The 13,202-nt window shown below is 44.5% G+C and overlaps 1 protein-coding gene and 1 pseudogene across 3 annotated transcripts in view; both read right to left on the bottom strand.

Moving 5' to 3' along the window:
- LOC132694622 (uncharacterized) overlaps positions 1 to 13,202 on the bottom strand; it is a 205,100-nt gene that overhangs the window by 139,384 nt on the left and 52,514 nt on the right. The gene's annotated exons all lie outside the window — the stretch shown is intronic.
- The window catches only part of LOC132694621 (cationic amino acid transporter 3 pseudogene), a 90,460-nt pseudogene that overhangs the window by 24,186 nt on the left and 53,072 nt on the right, over positions 1 to 13,202 (bottom strand). For both annotated transcript variants that reach the window (XR_013556838.2, XR_013556839.2), the window contains exon 2: positions 6,968 to 7,075. The product of XR_013556838.2 is annotated as a cationic amino acid transporter 3 pseudogene, transcript variant X1 (transcript). The remainder of the gene's footprint in view (positions 1 to 6,967; positions 7,076 to 13,202) is intronic.

A 13,202-nucleotide genomic window follows, 5' to 3' on the forward strand; every position in this document is an offset into this window, starting at 1 on the left:
CTTCAGAAACAACAGAGAAAGGTTCTCTTCCTCTTTTCCTCCTCCATCCCATGCCCTGTTGGGTTTCTCCTTCTACATCCCACTCATAACAGTCCTCTTCCAGGTAGCTTTCCCTAATCAACTAACTGGATCTGATTCTGAATTTGCCTTGGTCCTTTGCACTTGTTGGTCTGAGCTGAGTGTCACCAGGTAATTTTGCATATTAGTTGCAGGGAGGGTGTCTATAAGACCCCCAAGGGCAGGACCTTTGGACTGAGTATCTCAGGAAAATGCAGGCCTCACCCTCCAGTACCAGGCTGGGAATGCTCCTGGGAGCACTACTACCTGTTTTTCACAGACAGGAATATTAAACTGGGACTCCAGCAAACACCAGGAATGACTCCTTCTGTCACATCCTGCAAACTGCCCCTTCAGAATGACTTTTCAGAGCCATTTTGGAAGAAGACACATCCTCCACTGTGTCTTCTCACACTCACCTTATATTAACTGGAAATACTGGTTCCCAGCTGGGTTCTCACTTTATTCTACAGACTCAGAAAAAAAACTTGGCAGTGTTAAAAAGTTGGATCCACCCTAAAGGACAAACATGTGTCTCTGGTGAGGATGCTCAGGGCTGTGCTGCAGGCTGTGAAGCCAATCCCCACAGAGGATGCCAGGTGACCAGGCACCTGCAGCAGCAGTTGTAAGTGCTCCTGTGAAGAAGATGGTTGCATGGAATAGGTTCATTGTACTTAAAACAAGAGAGACATAGGGGCGCCTGGGTGGCGCAGTCGGTTAAGCGTCCGACTTCAGCCAGGTCACGATCTCGCAGTCCGTGAGTTCGAGCCCCGCGTCAGGCTCTGGGCTGATGGCTCGGAGCCTGGAGCCTGTTTCCGATTCTGTGTCTCCCTCTCTCTCTGCCCCTCCCCCGTTCATGCTCTGTCTCTCTCTGTCCCAAAAATAAATTAAAAAACGTTGAAAAAAATAAAACAAGAGAGACACAAAGTCACCCTAAAAATCACTCACTGACCACCTCCCCACCTCCCCACCTCCCCACAGGGTTGTTTCATCCCAGACCAGCCTCTTGGGGGAGACACCCCTCCCTCTGCAGGACTGCTCTGAGCAGTGGAGGTAGACGGGGGAGAACAGAAACAAGATGTGAGTTAGAGAAAGACTGAGATGGAGAAGAATTGGCAAAGCTCAACTGAAATCAGAGGGAGAGAAACAGAGTGGAGCAGGGAGTAGAGAAATGGACAGAAGACAGAGGGAGACAGAGGAAGTGAAGTAATATGATGGAGGTGGGTGTGCAGAGACACAGGGAGAGGGAGGTTGCCTCTTGCTGCAGGAGGGAGAGAGGGGCAGGAAAAGAGGCTGTTGAGAAGCAGATGAGGGGAAATGGGGGAACAGATTTTGCTTGCCCCATTTCTGGCTATGCTGGCCATTCAGGTCCTGAATCTTCCCCTTTCCACTCCCCAGTTAGTCCAATGGGAGCCATTGGAAATTTTGGGAGTGCACTTAAGGTCCCCTTGAGCCAGGTGTCTTTGCATCTGGTGCATTCTATGGGAAGTGCAGTGAGGAGAGTCAGGAGGCCTGCTGGAGGTACTTTGCCAGAAGTGAGAGGTGTGTGCAAAATATAAAACCTGGGGGCTTTGCCTGTGCATGATGGGCCAGAACTTCCCAATGTCTCCTTGCACCCCTCAGACAGGCCTACATGGGGCAACTCGTCCAGGGAGGAGATGTAGCATATCTTCAAACACAGGAAGGAGAACACAAATTATGTGTCACTCTTTTATCACCTCAAGGCCTCTGTAACCCTTCATATGTATATGTATATATACATATATATATATTTCATATATATATGAAATTCTCTTGTATATAGGAAATAAAGTCACTGGCTCATTTTCCACCAGGTCTCCCAAAAGAAGAACCTAAATCAGTGGAATTCAATCCCTTTCAATATTCCTTCCTACCCCCAGCCCCACTCACTCACTATCAGCAACTCAGTACCTGCCCCCTGGAGTTTCCCCTGCCAAGCATTCCAAGCACTCCAGTGATCATGGAATCCCAGCCCAAATCCCAGTCATTCCACCTCCTCCTCAGTAATTTACCTGGCATTCCTCCTTCCTCCTCTTCCCCCTTGCCCACCCAATGACACTTTGACACTTGGCCTCCGGGGAGTCTCCCCAAAGACAGGCAGTCACTAGTGAGCACTGAACACTGAAAGGGAAGAGTCAGGGCAGCCTGGTGTGTGGGAAAGGATTCCAGATCTAGCAGATAAGGAGTCTCATCAGCATCTGTCAAATATATCATTTCCCTCCAGCATCCTTGTCTCTTGCCTCCTGGCTCCTGCCAATCCATTTCCATGCTGAGGCTGGGGACTGAGCTCAGGTGCAAATCTGGGAAGGGATTCCAGAGCTAGCAGATAAGGAGTTTTGTCAGCATCTGTCAAATATTTCATCTCCCTCCAGCATCCCTGTCTCTCTTGCCTCCTGGCTCCTGCCAATCCATTTTCATGCTGAGGCTGAGGGACTGAGCTCAGGTGCAAATCTTTAGAAGCCTAGGCTCCTTGTGCCTGGTCCACTCCAGACTCATTTTTGCCAGGAATGTCACTATCCTTGCTTTTTTTCTTTGAAAACTTTCAAGGACACTTGGAAGTTGAGGTTGGAGATGGAATCCAAGAAGGGAGAGAAATTGCTCTGTCTGCTCAAATATCTTGATTTCAGCGCCTTGTCTCCACTGTACATCCCCAAAAGCCAAACTTAAAACTTCAGGCAATGGCAAATAAGGTTAAATATCAGGAAGACTTTTTCAGTGTTAATGAGGTCGTGAGTGCCTCCTGAAACCAGGGGAGATGGGGGAAAAGACGTGGTTGGATGACCAAACATCATTTCCTGATATATGCAATTTTTACCATTGAGATGAGTGGCAAGCCTTTCTGGATTTGAAGGGAAACTTCTTGGCAGAGACCTGAGAAGCCTGGGCAGCCACAAGAGGGTGGCAGAGAATGACTCTCTCTGCAGAGCTAGCCCTGGGCCCCAGGCACTGAGATAGGGCTGGGCTCCCAGGCTGGGGGAGCCCTGGGCTCCAGCAACAACCCACAAATTTCTGATTTTGGAAATCCCTCCTGCAGTCCTCTCCTCTGGCATCCCTATTCTCATTGGCCCCTGAAATGCCATCACCTACTCAGCCCCCTTCCATTTTCTGGTCCCAGTACTGTGGGGTGTACCACTTTTCAGAGAACAGATGACATCCTGCCTCAGAGGTGATGCTTCACAGGGTTCCAGCTGATAACTAGAGCCAGAACTGGAACCCATGTTTTTTTAATTCCCAATACAAGGGTCTTCCCATTTGTGCTGACTGCTGCTCATAAAAGAAAAGACTACTTTGTAGTCCCCAGTGGGAAGCCAGCTCAGAATGCGAGGTTTATAAAACTCATGTCAAAACTATACCTTTTCCCATTTTATGTATGTTTACATACATGACTGCTGCACAAAGGACAGTTAACCACGGAGCACAGACACGTACACCACAAACACCATGCTGTGCACACCCTCACCCTCAGCACACATACCCCTCTGTCCCTCAGAGACCCACAGCCCCCGCACCTCCCTTCCTACTTCCTGAGCTGCAAGAGGAACTTCTCCTCATTCATCATTTGGTCTTTGTCTTGTGTTTCCAGAGGCTCCTCAAATCTTCACACAGGTAAGAACTTTCCTGGCTCTATCCTTGGTTCCTCGTATCATAGCCACAGTTTCCCCTGGCACTACTTGGAGTCACAGGGAAAACAGGAAAAACTGGTGGTTTCTGATCTCTCTTCTATGAATCTGCCCTGTTGACCATGGCCCTCCTGCCAGGAAAGGTCTGACCCATCTGTGATCCACCAGGATTCGCCCCATATCCTCTCAATGTCCCTACACTCTGACATACTTCTCTATCCAGAAGAAACCTCTTCCATTCTTGGGGGTGAGGGTGCTGGGCTCCAATTTTACAAACTCAGCCTGGGCTTATTGGGCACAAAGTGCAAAAAGAGGATTTGAATTAGACTCAGTAATAACTTCCCAGCACAAGGGGTCTGAAAGCCTCAGCTTGTGTGAAATTCAGTAAGAAAACACATATGGCTTTACCAGAAGCCTCAAAGAGACAAGGACTTGTTTTGGACCTGTCTGGGTGGTACTGGCCAGAAAGAAGTTTTCACTGTGATTCTGGTCATCCCAGCCTCAGAAGGTGGTTCACAAAGACTTCTGAGGACTCTATGGCCTCAGACAGAATAGGTAGAGCATAGAGCCAGGAACTGCAGCCTGGTTACATCATCCCAAATCTTGGGGGTGGGAGGGTACAGAAAGTATGTCTGAACCCTCCACTGTCTGTCTACCTTTCCACCCTGTCCTCATCTCTTTATGGCCCTCCCTGGTCAGAGCAGGGCCTCTGAGCTCTTCTAATGCAAGCCCTGAGCTAAAGCCTCAGGAACCAGTCTCCACCAAGCCTCAGACCTGGGACCCTGATGCCATCCCCTTGTGCCTGGCAGGACAGAGACATCCACTGCTTAGGCTACCCAACCTCTCACACCCCAAGTACAGACAGCCTTTCTCTTCTGGCTTCCTGCTTCACCCCACCCCATACCACAGCCTGAAATCTGGCAGAAGTTTGCACAAATCAAAGACATCTTCAGCTATGAGTCTTCAGGCTTCACTGGGACAGCACACACACATACACACATGTACAAATGCACCTGCACACATGCAGATACACACACACACAGATACTCACAATTATATATATGCACACAAACATACCCTCAGAATATTCACATATACACACTTATACGTCACACCGTCACATGTATGCAACACAAAGACACATATTCATGAACTTATACATTTACAGAAGGGCATGCACATGCAAACTTATACACTCTCATACACTCATCAAACACCCTTGTACACATGTACACTATATTCTTTTCTTCTAAAAATCCAGTGCCCAGTCCTCTAGATTCTAGAGATCTAGAATATCCAGGAGAAAACATGTAAACCCACAGGAAACATATTTTCAGTTTCTGGGCCCATACTGGAACTCCTTTGTTATATTCCCCTTCCTGCCACAGAGTCTGTAGGACTCTGGCCCACACCATGGAAATGGAATCTGCAGAGATAACTCATTCCTTCTCTCAACAGACACTTTTGAGCACCTATCTGACACTCCTCGCCTCACCTTCCACTCCCACAACTTCAGCTAAGGCAGTCACATAAAAGAAAAGAATAAAACCTTCTGCCCAGTTGTATTGTGAAATTATAAACCTTCTTCCCAGTGGTATGGCTCAGAGCCAAGGACCTGAGTTCAAATTCTACTTTTGCTTCTTAATATGCTCTGTTACCTTGGGCACTTGATACAAACTCTCTGATCTTCAGTTTCATCACCTGTAAGATTCAATTAATAACATTTCCCTAATAATTCTGGGAGGATTAAAAGACAGGTAAAACGTCCATCAGCAAAGTGTCCACCCACGGAAAGCAACCACATTCCATCTCCCAACCTCCGTGGTGATTATCTCCCCCAACACACTTCCAGTCCTGCTGTCCTTGACACAGAAACCTGGTCTCTTTCAGCCACAAATCTTCAGTTGTGAAAACTTCTGGAAACTTGATCTCTGGGTTGCTTGACTCCATGGAACTCACTTGCCCCAACCCTGACTCCCACCCCTCTTGGCCCATTATTGTCCCTTTCCAGGTTAGATGTTCTTTAATAACCTTTAATGCTGCTGACCTCAGCCAAAATACTAACGATGAAATGCTGAGCCTGTGCATCGAAGGATTTGAAGTGCTAATCATCTCCAAGGGAGCCGTCCCAGGGAAAATCTTCCACTATTCTTTAATCCCTTACCAGCACCCTGAGCCCACATGATTAACTAACCTTTCTTAGTATACCTATAAATCATGCATCCTTTCTTAGAAAAGAACAGAGCCTTCTGCACATCATGAAAAAGAATACAGAAACTTGCACCACACCACCCACCCTTGTGCACCAAGGAACTAGACCCCCTTGCACAATTTCCCAGAACTGAGATAACATCTGTATCTGATATTATCAAGTATGCATGTAATCAAGCAACATTAGGGACCACTGTACTCCCTTTGCTGATTAACTGCCCTAAGTTCCTTTAAAATCCCTGGGCCAGGCAGAGACCTGGGAGTTGCTCTTTGGACAAGAGTCTGCCTTCTCCTCAGGTAGATGGGCTCCTGAATAAAGCTCATATTCCTTTCCAAACAAACCTCCCCTCTTGAGTGTTGGCTTTTGGAGAAATGATGGGCAGCTGAACTTGGGTTTCAGTGACAAATTTTGTTGAGTCAGCTGGGAACCAGTGCCCCTCTGGTGTCCAACCCACCATGGAGCAGTTGGCCTGTACCATGCCAGGGATCCCTCCTAGTCTATTGGGCTAATAATTCCTTGGAAGACCACAAGAGAATAGCTGTTCTGGGCTAGTTGGTCTCTGGGAAGGAATTTGAGGGATCTGTCCCTGCTGATGGCCAGACTATTTAGGTCTTAGGGAAAAGGCCTGCTGATTCCAAACCTAAAGTGCCAATTTTGTTTTTGCTTTGAATGGAAAGGAAAGGAAAATTTGGTGACGCTGAGGATCTTTGGTATTTAACTTCTATTCATTATTGGAGAGTGAAATGCAAGGACCAGTGAACTTCAAGGTAAAACTGCAAAAGCTGAGGCTTTGAATATGGAAGACAGGAGCCAGGACCTGGGTCCTAGCTCAACTTCCATTTATCCCCAGTTTTCCTGTACTTGGTCTTCTTGAAGGGGTGTAAGGTTCAATTGGGACAGCATATCCATTATACCTCCACCTATATGTCTCTCATCTCCTCTCTTCCCCCACTGAGTCATTTCTTAAGAATGACAGGACTTCTTAATCTTGTTCCCGAGAAGAGTACAAACACAGAAAAGCACACACTACACAAATTAAGTCAGGTAATTTGCATACCTGGGAAAGGGAGAAATCTCTTCTTCCGTCTCCATAGTCCATTTTCCTCAATGTACTGATGCTATATTATGTAATATCTGTATCTCCTCCTTCTCTGGACAAGAGATGCTGTGAAATGTCAGATGTAAAGTAAAGTTTGTCATAAAAAACCCTCATAAAAAAGTCTCCCAAGTACTGGCATTGGAGCGGGGTGGGGGGGGTGGGGCAGTTCCTGCACTGTGTCTGCCTTCAAATCATGTGCAGATCATTCCCCCTTCAGGAGGTTTGCTTCAGGTTTTCTAAACATGTAAACAGAGACATTCAACTCCTCTTTCCAACTTTGCTTCTGTCAAAGCCCATTGCTTTCCATGAAATTAGTTTCACAAATGACCAATTTCTGACAATCTCAAATCTAAATTCCTTCACTGGTATAGTTTTTAATTCTCTTCCTTCTAGGATGGCCCAAATAGAAAGTCTCACTTGGGGGTAAAGAAGTAAAATTTCTTCCCTTAGTACCTTCCATGAGGGGCTCTAGGAGAGAGGTGAGGTGGTTACATGGGTGGTGTGCATACAAGGGCTGCTGTGTATCAGGCTAGAAAGTAAAAGACAGGAAGGGATTGCATTGTGGCTGCTGTTTCTCTTTCTCTGTAAACCTCTTATGACTGCAGCAGATTTATAGGGGCTCCAAGCAGCCCAGTGTCTTAGCCATAATCTTCCCAGGAAGAAAACCCATTCAGGTTCCGTTGAGAGGTGATGAAAAGTAAATATCAGTGTTTGGTACAAATATATCAATGAGGGTGGGGGGCGGAAAGCAGGCAGTTCTTTATAGCTGGTTGAAGTCCTTCAGGATTTGTGTACACGCACTCACACACATGCACACAATACACTGCACACACACACACACACACACACACACACACACACCATATCCAATAAGTCTAACAAATATGCACATGTTTCTAGACCTAGCAGAAAGAGGTGGCCCACTCCTTGGCACATATTTCCACACAAATTCAAACACATATGTCCATATAGTTTGCACATATGCATGACTTTCGATGAAGTTCTTTATTCATTGAAAATTCATTGAATAAGGGTGGGGCACAGTGAAGGTGAATGAGAGAATTTGTGAATATAAGCTTCCATGTGTCACTAACTGTCTCTCTGACTACATGCCACAAAAAAAAAATAAATTGTTTTTTCATTTTTCATTATTTGGAATTATCTACTGTCTTTCAACTACTCTATGCCATCAAGTTTCAATGATCATCAGTCCTTTACTGAGCCACTACTCCCTGCAGAAGACAGCTGAAGGGTTAGAGGCATGAACTTTGCTGAAACTGGGTACAAATCCTAGCTTCACTACTCACTTTACACAAGTGGCATAACCTCTCTGAGCCATAGTTTCAACTTTTGTAAAGTGACCAAAACAATACTCACCTCATAGAACATTTGTGTTAAATAGATGATTATGTAAAGTGTTTGGAACAAAGTATAGGCATAGTAGTCAACAAATGTTATTATGCTATTATGTTTATCATCACTTTGTGGGAATTAGAGATATGAAGAGATAATACATGAAAGAGATGTTCTTTTCCCGTAGGAGGTTTTTATTTATTTTATTTTTGTTTCAATATATGAAATTTATTGTCAGATTGGTTTCCATACAACATCCAGTGCTCATCCCAAAAGGTGCCCTTAGGAGGTTTTCAAATCTCATCAATGAGACAAGATAAATACATGAAGAGACGAAGGACATGGAAACTTAAAACTCTTATTTGAGCCCTAACATGCCCTAACATGCAATTTGTTTCCTAAATCAAAGCCCTGTTTTATCATTTTTAGTAGATTTCAATGCTTTAATAAGATTTTTTTTTTCCTTTGGTCATTCATCATCCCCATGTTTCACCACTTTACATACACCACATATCCATCCCACCCTTGCATTTCACAAGTTGACAGGAGAATTCTTTGGGTAAAGGAGATTGTGAGAGTTCATTTTGTAGATTTCCCTGTTTCTTGGCAGAGGACCATCTGAGGATTCCAAACCCAAATGAGACAGCCATGCCTATGGCCAAAGAGCCTGCACCCTCCTGTCTCCCCCTTCACCCTCTAATCTCAGAAATTCTTCCTTATCATCTATCTGAATATGTTTTCCTTGAATAACAGTCTCTCTTATCACCCATTCTGATTGAGGATGAGGTACAAAAACCATCAAAGCCTGAGGAATATTCTCAAATGCCCCCTGATAACATTGTTCCAGTGCCTATCAGTTCAGGTCTCTGGAATTATAGGTCTCATATATTTTGTTATTAGCCCAATACAATCATCAAAATATTCCTTAGAAAAGTTTAATTTGGTCCCTACCAGGGTACAGCCCTTTATGTAGTCATCTTGTCTCTCCTTAAAACTTCTGAAAGAGGAAAGCACCCTAATTCTCCTGAAAGATAGTTAAAAGGTCCTATTTCAATCCTCCCAACTTCCATAGCCTCCTAAATTAGTATTATCACATTATCACCCATATGAATAAGAAACAGTACAACCTTGAGGTGGATCATGACTAAAATGAACTAATAAATCTTCAGGCCATCACATGAAGTAGGGGTAACAGAATTGACAGTTCTCCTAACCCCACAATGCTTGCCCCAGAAGAGCCCCCGAGGACCAGGCAGACTCCAACATGGGCACGGCAGGCATTTTCCTAAAGTGGCAGAGTGCCAAACCATGGCACAGTGTCTGGTGTGGGAGGCCTGGGGACAGGAGGGCAGCCAAAGCCCAGACTTCTCCCCCTTCCTCAAATTCAATTTTCCCAGCCTTGGCCCCTCCTCTTGTGCTCCCAATTCTAAAGTTTTCAGACCTTCCATAGTGCTTATCTGAGGCAACTATCATCCATCATCTAAGGTGAGTTCTTCTGAAACCTGAAAGAACATACAAATACCTTGGGAGACTGTTGAAAATGCACGTTCTGATTTAATAGGTCTGGGTTGGGGCCTAAGATTCTGCATTTCTAGCAAGCTCCCAGATGATAGCATGCTGCTGGTTCATGGACCACACTTTGAAGACCAAGACATATGTGACTTGTAACAACTGCCTCCCAGGGAGAGTCTATCTGTCCACATCCTTCTGTCTGTCTGTCCTCCACATGGCAATGAGAACATATCTCATCCTTTTCTGATTCAGCAATCTCACTCCATGACACAATACACAATACAAACCTGGCTCATAAATTCCCTTCAAATGCAAATACAAACATCCCTCACAAGAGTCTCATTCTTGCATGACTTCTTTTTAAATGTCTGTGTACCCTAGAATTACTGTCCCTTTTATTTTCCAATTCACCTATGTTATTTTATTTCCCAAATTGCTCCATAGGCATCCTCCTCCATGAAGTGTCTCTTGACCAATATCTCATTCTCAGTTTCTACTCATACCTTCCCTTCCAAAGTAAAGATGGCTTCATCCCTATACAGCTACTAATACCTCCTATTTCAGTATATTTTTCTTCCCATTCTGGGTGTAAGTTTTCTCTCCCCAAATAATATTAGATGTTCTTTTTTTTTTTAATTTTTTTTCAACGTTTTTTATTTATTTTTGGGACAGAGAGAGACAGAGCATGAACGGGGGAGGGTCAGAGAGAGAGGGAGACACAGAATCGGAAACAGGCTCCAGGCTCCGAGCCATCAGCCCGGAGACTGACGCGGGGCTCGAACTCACGGACCGCGAGATCGTGAACTGGCTGAAGTCGGACGCTTAACCGACTGCGCCACCCAGGCGCCCCTAATATTAGATGTTCTTATAAGGTTTTTGCACCAGTCTTTATTTTTTTAAACATAATTGTCGAATTCATGTATCAGTTCTAGCAGACTTTTGGTGGAGTCAATCGGGTTTGCCATGTATAAAATCATGTCATCTGCAAAAAGTGAAAGCTTGACTTCATCTTTGCCAATTTCGATGTCTTTGATTTCCTTTTGTTGTCTGATTGCTAATGCTAGAACTTCCAACATTATGTTAAACAACAGCGGTGAGAGTGGACATCCCTGTCATGTTCCTGATCTCAGGGGGAAAGCTCTCAGTTTTTCCCCATTGAGGATGATGTTAGCTGTGGGCTTTTCATAAATGGCTTTCATTATATTTAAGTATGTTCCTTCTATCCAGACTTTCTTGAGGGTTTTTATTAAGAAACGTTGCTGAGGGGCGCCTGGGTGGCGCAGTCGGTTAAGCGTCCGACTTCAGCCAGGTCACGATCTCACGGTCCGTGAGTTCGAGCCCCGCATCAGGCTCTGGGCTAATGGCTCAGAGCCTGGAGCCTGTTTCCGATTCTGTGTCTCCCTCTCTCTCTGTCCCTCCCCCGTTCATGCTCTGTCTCTCTCTGTCCCAAAAATAAATAAACGTTGAAAAAAAAAATTAAAAAAAAAAAAAAAGAAACGTTGCTGAATTTTGTCAAAGGCCTTTTCTGCATTGACTGACAGGATCCTATGGTTCTTTTCTTTTATTAATGTGATGTGATGTATTCCATTGATTGATTTGTGAATGTTGAACCAGCCCTGCAGCCCAGGAATGAATCCCACTTGATCATAGTGAATAATTATTTTTATATGCTGTTGAATTCGATTTGCTAGTATCTTGTTGAGAATTTTTGCATCCATATTCATCATGGATATTGACCTGTAGTTCTCTTTTTTTGCTGGGTCTCTGTCTGGTTTGGGAATCAAAGTAAAGCTAGATTCATAAAATGAGTCTGGAAGTTTTTCTTCCCTTTCTATTTTTTGGAACAGCTTGAGAAGGGTAGGTATTATCTCCGCTTTAAATGTCTGGTAGAATTCCCCAGGGAAGCCATCTGGTCCTGGACTCTTATTTGTTGGGAGATTTTTGATAACTGATTCAATTTCTTCACTGGTTATGGGTCTGTTCAAGTTTTCTATTTCTTCCTGTTTGAGTTTTGGAAGTGTGTGGTTGCTTAGGAATTTGTCCATTTCTTCCAGGTTGTCCAGTTTGTTGGCATATAATTTTTCATAGTATCCCCTGACAATTGCTTGTATTTCTGAAGGATTGGTTGTAATAATTCCATTTTCATTCATTATTTTATCCATTTGGGTCATCTCCCTTTTATTTTTGAGAAGTCTGGCTAGAGGTAAGAGACTCTTAAAAACTGAGAATAAACTGAGGGTTGATGGGAGGTGGGAGGGAGGGGAAAGTGGGTGATGGGCATTGAGGAGGGCACCTGTTGGGATGAGCACTGGGTGTTGTATGCAAACCAATTTGACAATAAATTTCATATTAAAAAATAAATATAATTGTCAAATTGGTTTCCATACATCACCCAGTGCTCATTCCAGCAAGTGCCCTCCTCAATGCCCATCACTGCTTGTTCTGCTCTCTCCCCAACCCCCATTAACCTTCAGTTTGTTCTCAGTATTTAAGAGCCTCTTATGGTTTGCCTCCTTCCTTCTCTGTAACTTTTTTCCTCCTTCCCCTCCCCATGGTCTTCTGTTAACTTTCTCAAGATCCACATGTGAGTGAAAACATATGGTATCTGTCTTTCTTTGACTTATTTCACTTAGCATAATACCCTCCAGTTCCATCCACATTGCTGCAAATGGCCAGATTTCATTCTTTCTCATTGTCAAGTATTATTCCTCAGTTGATGAGTGGATGAAGAAGATGTGGTTTATATGCACCAGTCTTTAAAAACAAAACAAAGAAACAAACAAAAAACATCTAAAGGAGTTGGTACCTGTATGGGTAATCCTGCCCATAGGAGGCTTCCTTGGAATCACCAATTCCTTGTTGGGAATATGAGAAATTTCACAAGTAAGAAAGTAGCTTACTATCCCTCGCTTGCCAAGCAGGACTCAAACATAAATACAATAGAAAAACACTGGCTCTTCTATGCCAACCATAAAACTTAGACTATTTTAACCAGAACTGCAGGTGTCATTTGGAAGCACTTGACTTTCAGTACACTAGGTGCATCGAGAGTGCTGGCTGTGCTGGTCTGGAGGAGAGGCTGCTGAGTTGGCTCAGAGTCAGTCCTGCCCAGTAAATAAGCAGTTGCCAGGTACAGAGGGGTGGAGTTTGGCATAAGGGGGTCCTGCCTCCACTGGGGGTCTCTGTGCTGCTCTCTAGGGTCCCACCATGTTGGTGTTGGTGGGAAAGTGGAGCCACCCCATTCCCTTGTTCAGGCAGCCCTTATAGAATAGCTAGGGCAATCAGCATGCCCTGTGACACAACTATCCAGCGTTTTTCTTTCGCAAGT

The sequence above is a fragment of the Panthera onca genome, chromosome B4 (genome assembly GCF_046562875.1).
Source record: "Panthera onca isolate mPanOnc1 chromosome B4, mPanOnc1 haplotype 2, whole genome shotgun sequence".
Taxonomy (NCBI): Eukaryota; Metazoa; Chordata; class Mammalia; order Carnivora; family Felidae; genus Panthera; species Panthera onca.